A 14,261-nucleotide genomic window follows, 5' to 3' on the forward strand; every position below is an offset into this window, starting at 1 on the left:
CAAATGGGAAGGGAAACACTTGGAAACCACCCCCAACCTGCATTATGTGGTGGAACCACTCCCCTGCCCTAAATTATGTAGCTCCAACCCAATAATGTGGTCAGAGGTGCCCAAACACCTGCATCTGTAAACACAGGTAGAATGTTAAAATCTGGACTAACTCTGTCATGTGCTATGTCTGATCTCAGAACAGTGCCAGGGCAGTTTTAGTCACCAGTCGGCCGAGCCTAAACCCGGACCAGCACATGAACACCCTGACAATCAAATACACGTATGTGTGAGGACTATAAGCATAGGCGCTCTGAATATCCTTGGAGTGAGTAGACTTGCAGCACAGGTCCAGAGCAGAAGGAAACAGGGGATGTCCTAATTGTAGTACTGTGGTTTTCCCAGCAGGAGAATGGATGCCTGCCATGTAAGGGAAGCGGTGAGTAATATGTCAGAGTAGCTATGAACCATGGGTATACATATAAATGAGCCAGAACACCAATAGTATAGTGGTTACAGCATCCGCCCAACGTAAAGGCATTCCCAGTTCAAGTACGACTATAGCACATATTAACCATGTAATGAATGCCTCTGTGCTGTAAAGCCAACATTTATACATGTAAAGGTGACCGCGTTCACATGGGTCCGTTAACCGGATTCCATCAAAGTGGTACTTTCATAAGGAATAAGGCACATGTAATCCCAAAGAAGTGCCTGTAAACATATATAACTCAGAATAAGTAGATGCAAGTGCGCCTGCGTGGGTGTACGCAGCTATTAGCATAGCAAATGTATGTTGTCTTATACAGCTGTAACTTTTATATATATAGATAGATGTGTGTATAGATAAATATCCACAGACATAACAGAAATATGCAATTATATATCTACATATTTATCTATATATACATATACATATATATATATATATATATATATATATATATATATATATATATATATATATATATATATATATATATATATATATATATATATATATATATATATATATACATACATATATATATATATATATATATATATATATATATATATATATATGTAAGGAACACTGAAAGATGAAAGCAAACATAAGGGTTTTGAAGGGAATCCAGAGCAAGTAAGGAATTATGAAGTGCTCGCACCATATACCACATAAAGCTGCACAAGTGTGAGTAGAGCACCGCTCTTCACACCAGAGGCAGGGTTATACCAGTGGCCATAACATCGTTGAAGTGCTACGTCAACATTGTAAACAGACAGAATGTAGTACATGTTGCGACCACCTACACTTGTAACCCGAAAATCATTCGTAATTCATAACACCAGAAAAGGCACATATGTGCAAATATGAATGGATGGTGAGCCTGTGAATACACAAGGTGGTACAAAATGTGTGTAGGGCCCCAACGCTCATGAGAAGGCAATGTGTAAAGGTGTGTCATGGCTGTGATATCAGGTGTATAATGGCTGTTATGCGTGGAAACTCAACACGGGTGTGCAGGAGAAACTATGGATATGCGATTATGGACACAGGAGTGCTAGGGTATGTTTCACCAGGTGCAATGGAGCAGCCCGTGGAGGTCAGCTAGTATGTAGGTGCGATTCCCAGATAGAGTGTCATTTGCGTGGAGACATGCGTGAATGGGCGTATCGTTGTTGGACATTGTGTGTCAGGGCTGGCAGCCCAGCACGTAAAATCTATACGCCACCCATGAGCGGAACAGAGTTCTGCTGTGACAACCCCAAACCGGGAAAAGCAGAAAGACACAACTACATGAAGACAACAATATATTGACGTACAGTCACAGTAACACATCCTATCAACAGTAATAATATGAATGTGCACAGAAACAAACACAGTGGCAGGAATAATAGGCTGCGCATATGAGTAATAGGTCAAATGACACTGTATCACATCCCAGTTAGCAGCGGCACCCCAGACATGAAAAACATGTGATATCTGTCCCCTGTATAACGTGCAATATACTGAGCACAAGTTCACCAGAGTGAAGTGTCGGTATCATAATGACTAAGGCAATAGTATGCTGTTGAAGCAGAGATAAAACCCAATACGCATGTGTAAGTGTCCATGTCCGGGAAATGTATAGGTTAACGGACACACAGATGTATACATAGATAAAAACGTATATATACATATATTTATATTAATTTACATACACACACATATATATATATATATATATATATATATATATATATATATATATATATATATATATATATATATATATATATATATATATATATATACACACACACACACACAAGGATATACTACGGATATATATAGATAGATATATATACACAAACAACAGGTACTGATATATACACATACACACAAAACAAAATATATATGTCAGTGTAGATATACACATGTGCATAAATAGGTTACTTCACAGCAATTAGGGGTAACATATTTACAGCCTGGGCATATGTGACTGGGAGGTCCAATAAATAAACGTTGTACCCCCCACATCGCCCAGCTAAGCCGGACAGGCATACAAACAGGAAATACAGATCAATACACTGCTGCTATCCAAAACACTGGTAGGAAAGTACCAGTGGGAGAGTTCTTCAAGGTCTACACTTTAAACATGGATAACGGTGTTCCTTGCGGGACCCCAAAAATTCAGAGTAAGTGTGAATCTGCTGACATTAATACGAGCAGGATATATGTGTACATGGAACAGTAGGTTGTGGAAGTGTGATAATACATGGGTTGACAAAACGTACGACATGTGTCCCGAGATGGGGAGAGTGGGCAATGTGTAGGGGTGTGCTCATACCCCTGCTGCACTCATAGTAAGTATTTGTCACAACTGCTGTAGAGGGGTGCCAGGTAGGTGGACCATGGGTATGCATTAATGAGCTTAAGTGTGCAGGTGCTGGTTGGCAGAGATGTAGTAGGCCCACCCAGTGGAAGTCATTAATATTCCTATGTGGGCATAGCATATGCCTACACTTCCCAAACCTGAAAAGCACGTCTACCGGATAGTCTGTAAACCATCGGGGGAATACATAGAGACCAAATCAGTGCTGTGTACCCGATTAGCATGGACATCCATAGTTATGTATCAGAATGTAACAAAGTCCAACTAAACACTTCCAGAACTAGTGATATTAGGTGAACAGGTGGCGGAATACAAGTAATGACAGATGACAACATGTCTGAGTCATAAACAGCATGTACCTTGACAAACGTGAATTAATACATATGTTCTGTGACTGTGAATGTGTCTGGTTAATAGAATCAATCATCTAAATGTGTGCCACAGGGTGTTATGCATTGTCCCTGATACAGGGTTCATTCACACCCATTGGTATGTGAGTTCTGCTACTGACAGAAAGTGTATAATTTGCTGATCACCTTAGGTAGATGATAGCATAATAGAAGAGGTTCAACACCCGTACGCCTGTGAGGGACACACCCGTCTGGGCAGTTGTGTCCTGCAAAATGACAGTTATGGCACATGGCCTGTGAGTTCGAGAATGGAAGCTATATAGTGTGTGTAGTGGTGTCAGACATCAATTTGTTGTATCAGTAACAGCTACATGTAATAGGAAACAGTATTATCAATTATAATGCTACATGAATAACCTTAACGTATGCAAACTGTGGAAGTCGTCCGTTTACTACTGGCTGTGGGTATGTGTTACCTTGACACATGTGATAGCTCTACATATAGGGTCTATAGGGCTGCCACCATTCTGAATGGCCAAAGTGGAACCTGCTCTGTAGAAATTTCAGATGTACCAGGGCAGAACATACCTTACAGCCATGCATAGTACAGAAATATACATATCGGAATAAAATCAAAGTGTAGTCTAGCAGCAGTAAAGTTGCTTATGCTACTACATATGACATATCGATGTATCAGGTATACAAGACCTGTAACAAGCAACCAATACAGACACGTAATCTGTACCTCTTAATCCCTCCTAAAATTAGTGGTTGTTGAAGGAAAGGTGGTGAATTACACTTACTGCCTAATTACAATAAGTAAGAGTTATAACCAACTGTTACCTCAGAATATGTGTATTAAGCCATATGCTCTGATTCCGTCAATGTTTCAAGTTAATAGCACTACTTTTGTAAAAGTGTCCCTGATTTTTCTTGAGCTGTCCCTGATTCTGTAGAAATGTGTCCCTGATTGGTGGAAAGCTCTGGTATTGTCACATGAGATATGCGTGATGAGGGACTGTCTCATGCAAAGTGGGAAAGGTGTCACTCCTACAGTCTCCCGTCATGCAATCTGAAAGGTGGACAACGTGTAGTAGGTATGCGGTAGTATGACTCGGCAGACAGCTGCGTTAACAAACTCAAGTCACATGTCAGCATTGCAGAGTATCGGTTCCCATGTATCAGGCAGATGGGAGCAGATCGTATGAGGAACACGCATATAATATGATTACGTCACTGGACAGGCCGCCGAGTCCGTACAGTTGAACGCCTGCCGTCGCAAAATGGTTACACATACCCGATACTGTAGTCATGTAGTCCGATGTAATACGCATCACAAGGGATCACACACACCCAGCGTGAGTGACAAATGTAAGTGGAAATTTCGGTGAGCGAGCGGCTGTAAGCGTGTTTGTCTACCAGTATGTCAGTAGTGTACTGTCAAAGAAATGTGGAGTCTAAACGTGTATAAGGTGCTGTGATCAGAGGTCAGCAGTGCTTAACACTGTGCACACCCACGCACAACTGCTCCCACCTGCTGAAATGTCCCTTACCTAGTCTGTATCTAAAGGCATCGGCCTGTCTGCAAACAAAGAACCGCCCTATACACGTGATGATAGAAGTACCCTGCGCACATAGCTCATGTGAATTAACAATAGACCATGGCATATGTACAGACAATAGACCACACACACACCATACAGCGCAGACTTCCAACAGTATAGCAATGTACTGGCAGATATGTCCGGACCACTGGTGTATGCATGCCTGGCCATCCTGTGTTTCAGTGTGTGAGCATGCCCAGTATGACTGTTACGCATGTTGTCGACCGTCATTACCGTCATACCGTCATGTGTGTGAGCATGCCAAGTATGGTCAACTGTATTGCATGTGTCACATGTCCAGATAGTTAGTACTGTGTTGCTGACCCCTCCGTTCTACACAGACAGGTGTCATGCTGTGTCTGCAGTGTAGCTAACGGTCATGTGGCACTGACAGTTGCTACATGTCTGCATAGCATGGGGGGACATCCAACCACAACCACAGTCCTACACAGCACCGTGGGTGGTGCACATGACTCTCACATGTGTAGGTTTGATGGGGGACACAGCCACCAGTTGTACACATCTGCTGCTACTGTACTGGTATGCTGGGTACTCCATGTCAGTGTGTGGACCTACCTAAATTGCTAGTTGGAGGGATACCAGGGTATGTCAGTTCCCAGCTTTAATTACCAGTACAGTTGTGTTGGGGGTCCTAGCTTACACAACCTATATCAAACTGCCTGGCCTGCTGTCATCTGTGTGTGTCTTAGGGGGTTGGGGTCATTCATTGGGCATATCCATAGGCCATCGTATATCATTTGTCTGTATTGGTCCACATCTGTCCAGCTGCATGGAATATGTGTGGGCTGTACGGACACACATGATGGTCAGCCCATAATCTGCAGTGGGTTAGGACACCCTGTGTACTACAGCTTACCATTGTGACCCCCATATGTGCTACAGAGGTCATGGTGCCACTATGGATGTGTACTGTCTGCTGCCCTAACATTTGGCCACCACAGTCACTTGTATGCTCACATACATACCATAGCAATGGGTAACTACACATTCTAATACAACTGCTACTTGTTAGGTCAATATACATACCCTGGGTGTGTTCTGGACTTGAGGACAATGCTGGAGTGCTGCCTAGGTTGGATGCACACAGTGCACCTCCCATACATGGCCGAGCACAGGTACTGTCATGTTTGGCATCCATTCTACTGTGTGTGGGTCAGAGAGGGGAAATCTGTGGGTGCCTACTGTGTCAGTGCATATGCCTTGTGTTGCCTCTTTGCCAAGGGCAGGTCATACTGTGCATGGGCTTTCGCCGACTGTGCTCTGCTCAGGTAGTTCCTTCACCAAGTCACACTGTGCCTGTACAGGCCTTGGCAGAGGTGTTGGGCTGTGTGGCCCTGCCCCATGCTGTTCCTGCTGCAACTGTTACTGCAGGATAAGATTGTGTAGCATAGCAAATACCATAACAACTTGTATGCATGTAGCTTGTGATTACTGCAGAGCTCCAACAGATGTGTCCGGATACCAGAACTGTGAACTGAGCATCCCAAACACATGCACAAGTATATGTCTTGCCTGTGCATCCGCCTCAGTATGGTGTGAGTGTTCAGATGTGTGTGTATTGCTGATGGGTGTCACCAGCCATGACACCAGTGTTTACCCAGCATCCCCCACTAGGAGACTGTAGGGGATGTCCATATTGGCATTGGTGTGCTACAGCTGTGTCAGAAGCCATATATCGGACACATCATAGCTTCCAGGGCAGACAGCACACACATTCAATCTCATGCCCTGGCCATCGCATATGGCTTAGCTGTTGGAGGGTATGCCCTTGCAGTGACTGTAGGCCCTACCCCGCTCACCAGGTGGTGCTACGGTGTGTATGTGTGTGCAGGCTATAGCACCCAGTACCCCAGGGTAGTCATCCATGTGGTTGAACAGATGCATATTGCTGGTCTACTAATCACATGTGTTGAGGACATGTACGTGCTCACTAGCATGTGTTGACATGGTGTCTGTGAACTGGTGCAATACTCTGGAAGCAGATGCCTGTGAGATACCCATAATATCCCCAGTTGTGCTGTGTGAGGTACCTGTGGCTAGTACACCTAGGCCAACACATACCATGGTATCCACTGTGATGTGTTTCCCATGGCCTGTTTGCTGTGTCAGGTGTGGCAGGCACAGGTCAGCAAGCTGCTGTAGGAGGTCTCTGTCCACCCCATAGTGCTCCAACATCCCCAGCCCATGTAGCCCCTGGTAAGTCACCCTCGGTCTATAAAGTCTTATGTCACCCCAGTAAGGGTTGTTCGGCAGCATAAACTTCCTCACTGCCCCAGCCTCCTGCACATGATGGTATATGTTGCCTGCTGCAGCCCGTGTCATTTGGTTGGGCTGTGTCGTGAAATGTCCCTGTAGGTATACACCGGTGGTGTAGAGTGCAGAAGAAATCTGTGTGTATGCTGCTTGCTCACATTAACATACTGCTCATGTGCGGGCTGGCCATGTCATCTGCTGATTGTGCTGATCAACACCTGTTTGTGCAGCCTGTTCACCCTGACTACCCCACTACAGCTTTTGTCCCTCCCAATGTCACCAGGCAGGTATAGACACACCCCTAGCTTAAGTGTGCTAAGGTAGGAGCACTCCCGAGGCACAGTACTGCAATGTACATATAGTATGCCTGACCCCCCTCCCATGCTGTCATCTATATTTGAGACATGCACCCAGCTGACTACACACATACACTCCAGGGACCAGCAGCACACCCTAGTGATAAATGTGATACACTATAGTCAGCCTCATCTGCATAGTATAGTCTTCTAATGAATAGTTATATGACCCATACCGAACCTCCAAATTAATAACCACTGCTCAGTGTCGCTCAGATCTATACACAACTGGCAACAGGTGCCTTACTATCACCATATTCGATGTCCCATGGTCTTCCCAGCAACAAAATAACTGGTGTCTACATGACTACAACCCGTGGCCCTGCACACTACCGATGATGTGTATTACCACCACACCATGGCAGATATATATATAGATCCCAGGTTATCACTTACAGATTATCGGGCACAAACATTCAATAGTGCTGATGTCCCCAGACATATATGTTCACATCTATGTCCACCTCTACATCTACATATATCATATATATTATTTGTATACATATATACATGGACATATATATATATATATATATATATATATATATATATATATATATATATATATATCTATATATACATACATACAGACATATACATGTACACACATATGTAGATATGGCATTTGTATCACAACAGCGGACCACATGACAGCAATGCATTAGACAGGAATGGAAAGGAAACTACATGTGCCACCTGCATCATGTAGTGTTGTTACTATCAAGGCATGTGTGTTTTGTTGACTCACACGGGTCAGACCGTATCAAGCGTAAGAGTAGGGCTGCTGACAGTTACTCACCAGACCTATTGGCGAATGTATGTGTTGACAACCCAGTGTCTTGGCAGAATATGCGGGCTGTGGACACTATAGGTCAGCAACAAAACACACTGAACATATCCCGCAGCTAGCCACCCACAGATACCATCACATACGGTATAACTGCCAAACACACACACCTGCCATGCCTTGGAATCGAGCACCTACCTGTCTAGTCTACCACACTACAGCATTATGCACTAACAGAAAGTGCTACTGAGTTCCAGCACCACCACACACCCACCGGCATACATCTAGGTGGATGACATAATCCGCAAAGGCAAAGACGTCGATAGGGAGTGTATGTGGAGTGAGCCATCTAAAAGCATTACTCTGTCCCCAGGCAGCTGGAAACACACATACACACACTTGGTAGGGCTGGGAGTCGAATATACACCTAACTACCTTATCACACTACAGCATTACACAGTTACAGAACGCACTATCGAGATTACTGGTACACAGCACTCCCAGAGGCATATTTCTAGGTGGATGACATCATCCGCAAAGGCAAAGACACTGATAGGGAATGTATGTGGAGTGAGACATCTAAAAGTGTTACTCTGTCCCCAGGCAGCCGGAAACACACACACACACACACACACACACACACACACACACACACACACACACACACACACACACTTGGCAGGGCTGGGAGTTGAACATACACCTAACTACCTTATCACACTACAGCATTACGCAGTTATAGAATGCATTACCAAGATTACTGGAACACAGCACTCCCAGAGGCATACTTCTAGGTGGATGACATCATCCGCAAAGGCAAAGACGCTGATAGGGAATGTATGTGGAGTGAGCCATCTAAAAGCATTACACGGTTCCCAGGCAGATGGAAACACACACACACACACACACACACACACACACACACACACTTGGCAGGACTGGGAGTTGAACATACACCTAACTACCTTATCCCACTACAGCATTACGCAGTTACAGAACACACTACCGAGATTACTGGAACACAGCACTCCCAGAGGCATACTTCTAGGTGGATGGCATTATCAGCAAAGGCAAAGACGCTGACAGGGAATGTATAGAGTGTGAGCAGTCTAAAAGCATATTACTGTCCCAAGGTAGACGTAGACAAACACACGGCAGTGGTGTGAGCAGGACAACTGCCTATCTATGGAGCACTATTACAACACTACATAGATACGAGATGAGCCACAGACAGTACACCCTTCAAGACAGTCAACCAGTGTGTTCAGTGTAGGCATCCATCCTGACGTGGGGTATGGACATCTGTTGCCTGGAAGACCACCATCACTATATAGGATGTCAATGGCCATGCCCATACACCGAGGCACATCACCGACACAAGGTGTCACTGGGCATGCTCACACACTTAGTATCACACGTCCGGTTGGAATGTACTTTGTGTCCATCTATACAACGGCGTACTGGGCATGCTCACACACTTAGTAGAAGCGAAGGGCTATCTTGCATGCACACGGATTCTAAACATGGAAGGGCACAGTTTGAAATGTACTGTGTGTCCATCAACACAACGGCGTACTGGGCATGCCACGCACTTAGCAGTTACAAAGGGCTGTCTTGCATGCACACGGATTCTAAACATGGAAGGGCACAGTTTGAAATGTACTGTGTGTCCATCTACACAACGGCGTACTAGGCATGCTCACACACTTAGCAGTAGCAAAGGGCTGTCTTGAATGCACATGGATTCTAAACACGGAAGGGCACAGTATGGTGTTACTGTCTCCACGTACATGAAGGGCTGTCTTGCATGCACACGGATTCTAAACATGGAAGGGCACAGTATGGTGTTACTGTCCCCATGTATATGAAGGCCACTCACATGTACTGACCAGTACACACTCAAGAGCCATCACAGATGTCTCAGGTGCAGATCACAGAGGTAAACGCTGCATTCTACTATGTAGCCCTCAGACATCACCATGTCCTTGGACCAGCAACACACATCCATACATTACCACAACACTGTGTGACTCATGACCAGTGGACTGTACATAGGTCTACAGCAACTGTGCAGACTACACATGTACTGACAGGGTTCCATCATGTGTTATACAATGCAATGATACAACTGTACATAACCAGGTCAGCTCTACACATAACAGGGGCCCTGGGTCTTACACAGCTGTGACAGATGACTGTCGCTGTACACCAAAGAACACACATGTTTGGATATGGTATACATGTAATCACAGTGGATATGTGCATGGACCACACACACACACACACACACACACACACACACACACACACACACACACACACAAAAAAACCACATATGTACATAACATAGCTTTTGCTGTCCTCCATGCAGACAAGTGGCTACAGCAATCACTCGCATGCACATGGAAGGTAGGTCCATGGCTGGTGAATGCTAACAGTGCAAGAGGTAGCAATGCTGACCGAGGAAACATTCCCTCTGTACTAGTTACCCATGACACCCGTCATATCATACAACCGTCCATGTGTTATGTATGTCGTCACACATGTCCACCAATTGCAATGCATACAAACATGGCTACATGACAGGCATGTAGGACCAACACACATGTACATGTAGTGGTGTGCATGCAGCTACCATGCATGTGCAGTAGCTGATGTATGTAATTCATCTGTGCCTAACTACAACATGCAGTTGCAATGCAGCCCCATCACTGACACCTGTATATGGTGAAATACTGACAGTACGGTAGGATGAACATCAGGTATGGATGGATGTGTGTACATAAAGTGGTGTTCCACCTTTGCAGATGGATGTTTGCCGAGGACGGCTTACAGGTGTGTCACAAGCCATCCTGCCATTACATGTGCAAACATTACGCTATGTTATTGTTACTTGACGGTGAAGACATAAAACCTACACAGCGGTCTGGTGTTACTGACTGTAAGTCATGTGACACCTGTAACACTTACATCCTCCTGTGTGCATATAGCAGCACAATTGACGAAGGTAGCATTGGTACACATAATGCGGCCAATACTGCTGCATGTCTGTCAGACGTATCATCATATAGCAGGTGTATCATTCACAGTACTGCTATGTGTGTTTGCTTGTGTGACCATATATGCCACATATGGTGGGGGATACATCCCAATTGTTACACACCCCTGTACACTGTTGTAGAGATCTATACATACTGCAGTGTGGAAAGCATGACGTAGGCAGGGGTGGTGTGTGTATCACACACATGTCAGCTATCCGTATGTGAATGACATTTGTGGACTCCACAGTGTGTGTGTGTGTGTGTGTGTGTGTGTGTGTGTATGTATGTATGGCTGTCTGGTGCATGGAGTGAGGGTGTATGCTACCATACAGAACAGACAGGATCCCCCAAGCCCTCATGGTGATGCAGTCTACTACCCTGTTGATGCCATCGGTCTCAGCCTTACTGGCTACCTGTACATGTTCATTCTCTGTGTCGCATTGTGTGGGTGCACAGTACTGTGAGGGTGATTACCACATAGGCAGGGGTCCTTACCTCTACACTATCGAGTGTGTATTATAGTGTTGTTGACCCCATGAGTGTGGGCATTTTACTGTGTGTTTCTGTGTATGTCTGTGTGTGTTCTCATCCTGTAATGTGACAGGGTATTACTGCTACACAGTGAGGCCTCATGCTATCAAGTGGTCTCTAATGTTATCATCGGCCAGACCGCTGTGTAAAGCCCCCACAACATGTCAGCATACCTGTGATGTGACCTGGTATGGATGTCACATCTCTAGCCACTGTAGCCTATTAAACAGCCCACATGCTTCTGGATCAGTAGATGTGTGGACATCTGTGGTATGGTAGCCTTTCTAACAGTCAGGTTGAGGCTACGTATAGCATGCTGGTATTGCCATACATGCCTGTGAGTACGCCACATTTACACATGGGAAACTGCAAACACTGCTACTTGTTGGCACATGCAAGTAGACCATAAGGAGGGAACCAGGGCATCATTACCAATATGCTGTTACTGTTGTTACCAAGACACATACTGTGAACATATAACAATGCATTATAAACCTATACTACATGGTATGTCTGGTGTGTGTCAACAGTACACAACTAATGTAATATACACTTATCTCACTATTCTGTTCACCCTGTGCATCAGACCATTTGAGCATGTCCCTGCACCGATGGTGTGGATGACAGGGATGTGGCACAGGCATCATCATATGCACAGGGTGATAATGTTTGCCAGGGGCATAGGCTGCACCAGTGGATGACATCATGTGTGTGGGTAAGGGCCGGTGATCTGATTGGACATGTGTGGTCGTTATGCATGTGGGTGTTACGGTGCCCTACAGATGTTTTTGCTGTGTGCGTGTATGATTGCACACAGTTCTGCCTTTTGGCAGGCCTACACAGGGGTATTATTGACAGCTCCAGATTGTACAGACCAGGATGTACAGCTCACTTTGTCCGGCCATGGCCACGTGACCTGTGCCGGCCAGGGATTGCACGGGCACTACCAGGCAGAGGTACAGATTGGCTACTGTCCGATGACACATGTCCACTGGAACTGTGTCCCCACTGGGAACATCCAGGGCTACGTCCACGTGACCTGCTGTGTCCTGGTGTGGACAGCGCAGCACCAGCTGCACTGCTACTGCTACCGGCACTATGGGAGTGGGTATGTGAGGTGGTTAGTTCACGTTGACCTGCACTAGGTGGTTTAGCTGGCCTACATCCATGTGGCCTGTGCCTCACTCTTACCAGATGTTCCAGCACAGACAGCTCACGCTCGCGGATTGCCATGCCATGGTCAAGGATTCTGACCATGTCACCCATTCGCCTGTCCAGAACATCAGCAATCTGCTGTTGAGCATTTGCCAATGCCTGGATGTTGTCATTTAGAATATGGATAGTAGCCCTCTGAAGCCTCTGCCCTTCTCTGTTCTGTCATTCAGCACGTGCCTGTGCCGCCATTACAATCTGGAACATGCATCTGGTGACACCAGCTGCTGCACTCTGTCCTGCAGGTGCATGTCTACCAGAGGTCCTCCTACAAGCAGCACTGGCCACATTCCTGTGTGGTACATCTGCAGTCATTACACTGACACCATGGTGTGGAGACACTTCTTCTGTAGCCACCACACGTTCCTGTTCCAAGCTAACACATGCTGACTGTCCTTCCTCTATGGCCACTGGTGATGGGGTATGTGTTGGCATGAGAACTGTGTGCAGAGAAGAGGGGGGCATAGCTGGGATGGCAGCCATTGGCACAGATTCAGCCCCAGACAACCCTGCATGTACCTCATGCATATGTTCATCACTGCTAGTATCTGTGGGGACACTAACATCAGAAGGACCGCAGGAGGGTAATGAACCTACATCACCTGTGAATGCAAAGAAAGACTCTACATTACAATACAGACACACACACACACACACACACACACACACACACACACACACACACACACACACACACGCACACACACACACACACACACACAGACACACCATGCATGTGATTTGACAGACAACATTCAGCATGCATGTCATACGGCAGACGGCATGCAGCTCAGACATTACTAGTGGTAATTAGCATACCTCCTTGGGTTGCACACAACAGCAAGCAGGTATCATATCAGTAGCAATGCAGTTCACACAATCATGATAGTAAGCATGCATCCCTGTGATACACCATGTGGACCAGCACAGGTTAACAGTACACATGGCTGAAGTGACCTTGATTTGTAATCTGCTGACGTGTGCATTGACATGCATACATGTTGGAGACAATAGTGTTCTGACACATGTACAGCATTGTAATGTGTATCACATTGCAGTGTTGTCTGTATTCCCTACAGATAGAATGCACGTTTAGCAAATGTGCATGAGCATGGAAGGGTAGTGTGAGGCATCTACATTGCTATACAGTGTGAAGTACAGACATTGTGCCATTGCATGGCATCATGAGGCATCTATATTTTATACAGTGTGTAATATGCACGCATTGCATAGCCATAACTGCGTGCATACACATGACAT

Source organism: Protopterus annectens, chromosome 5.part1 (genome assembly GCF_019279795.1).
Source record: "Protopterus annectens isolate FY-2018-M chromosome 5.part1, PAN1.0, whole genome shotgun sequence".
NCBI lineage: Eukaryota > Metazoa > Chordata > Ceratodontiformes > Protopteridae > Protopterus > Protopterus annectens.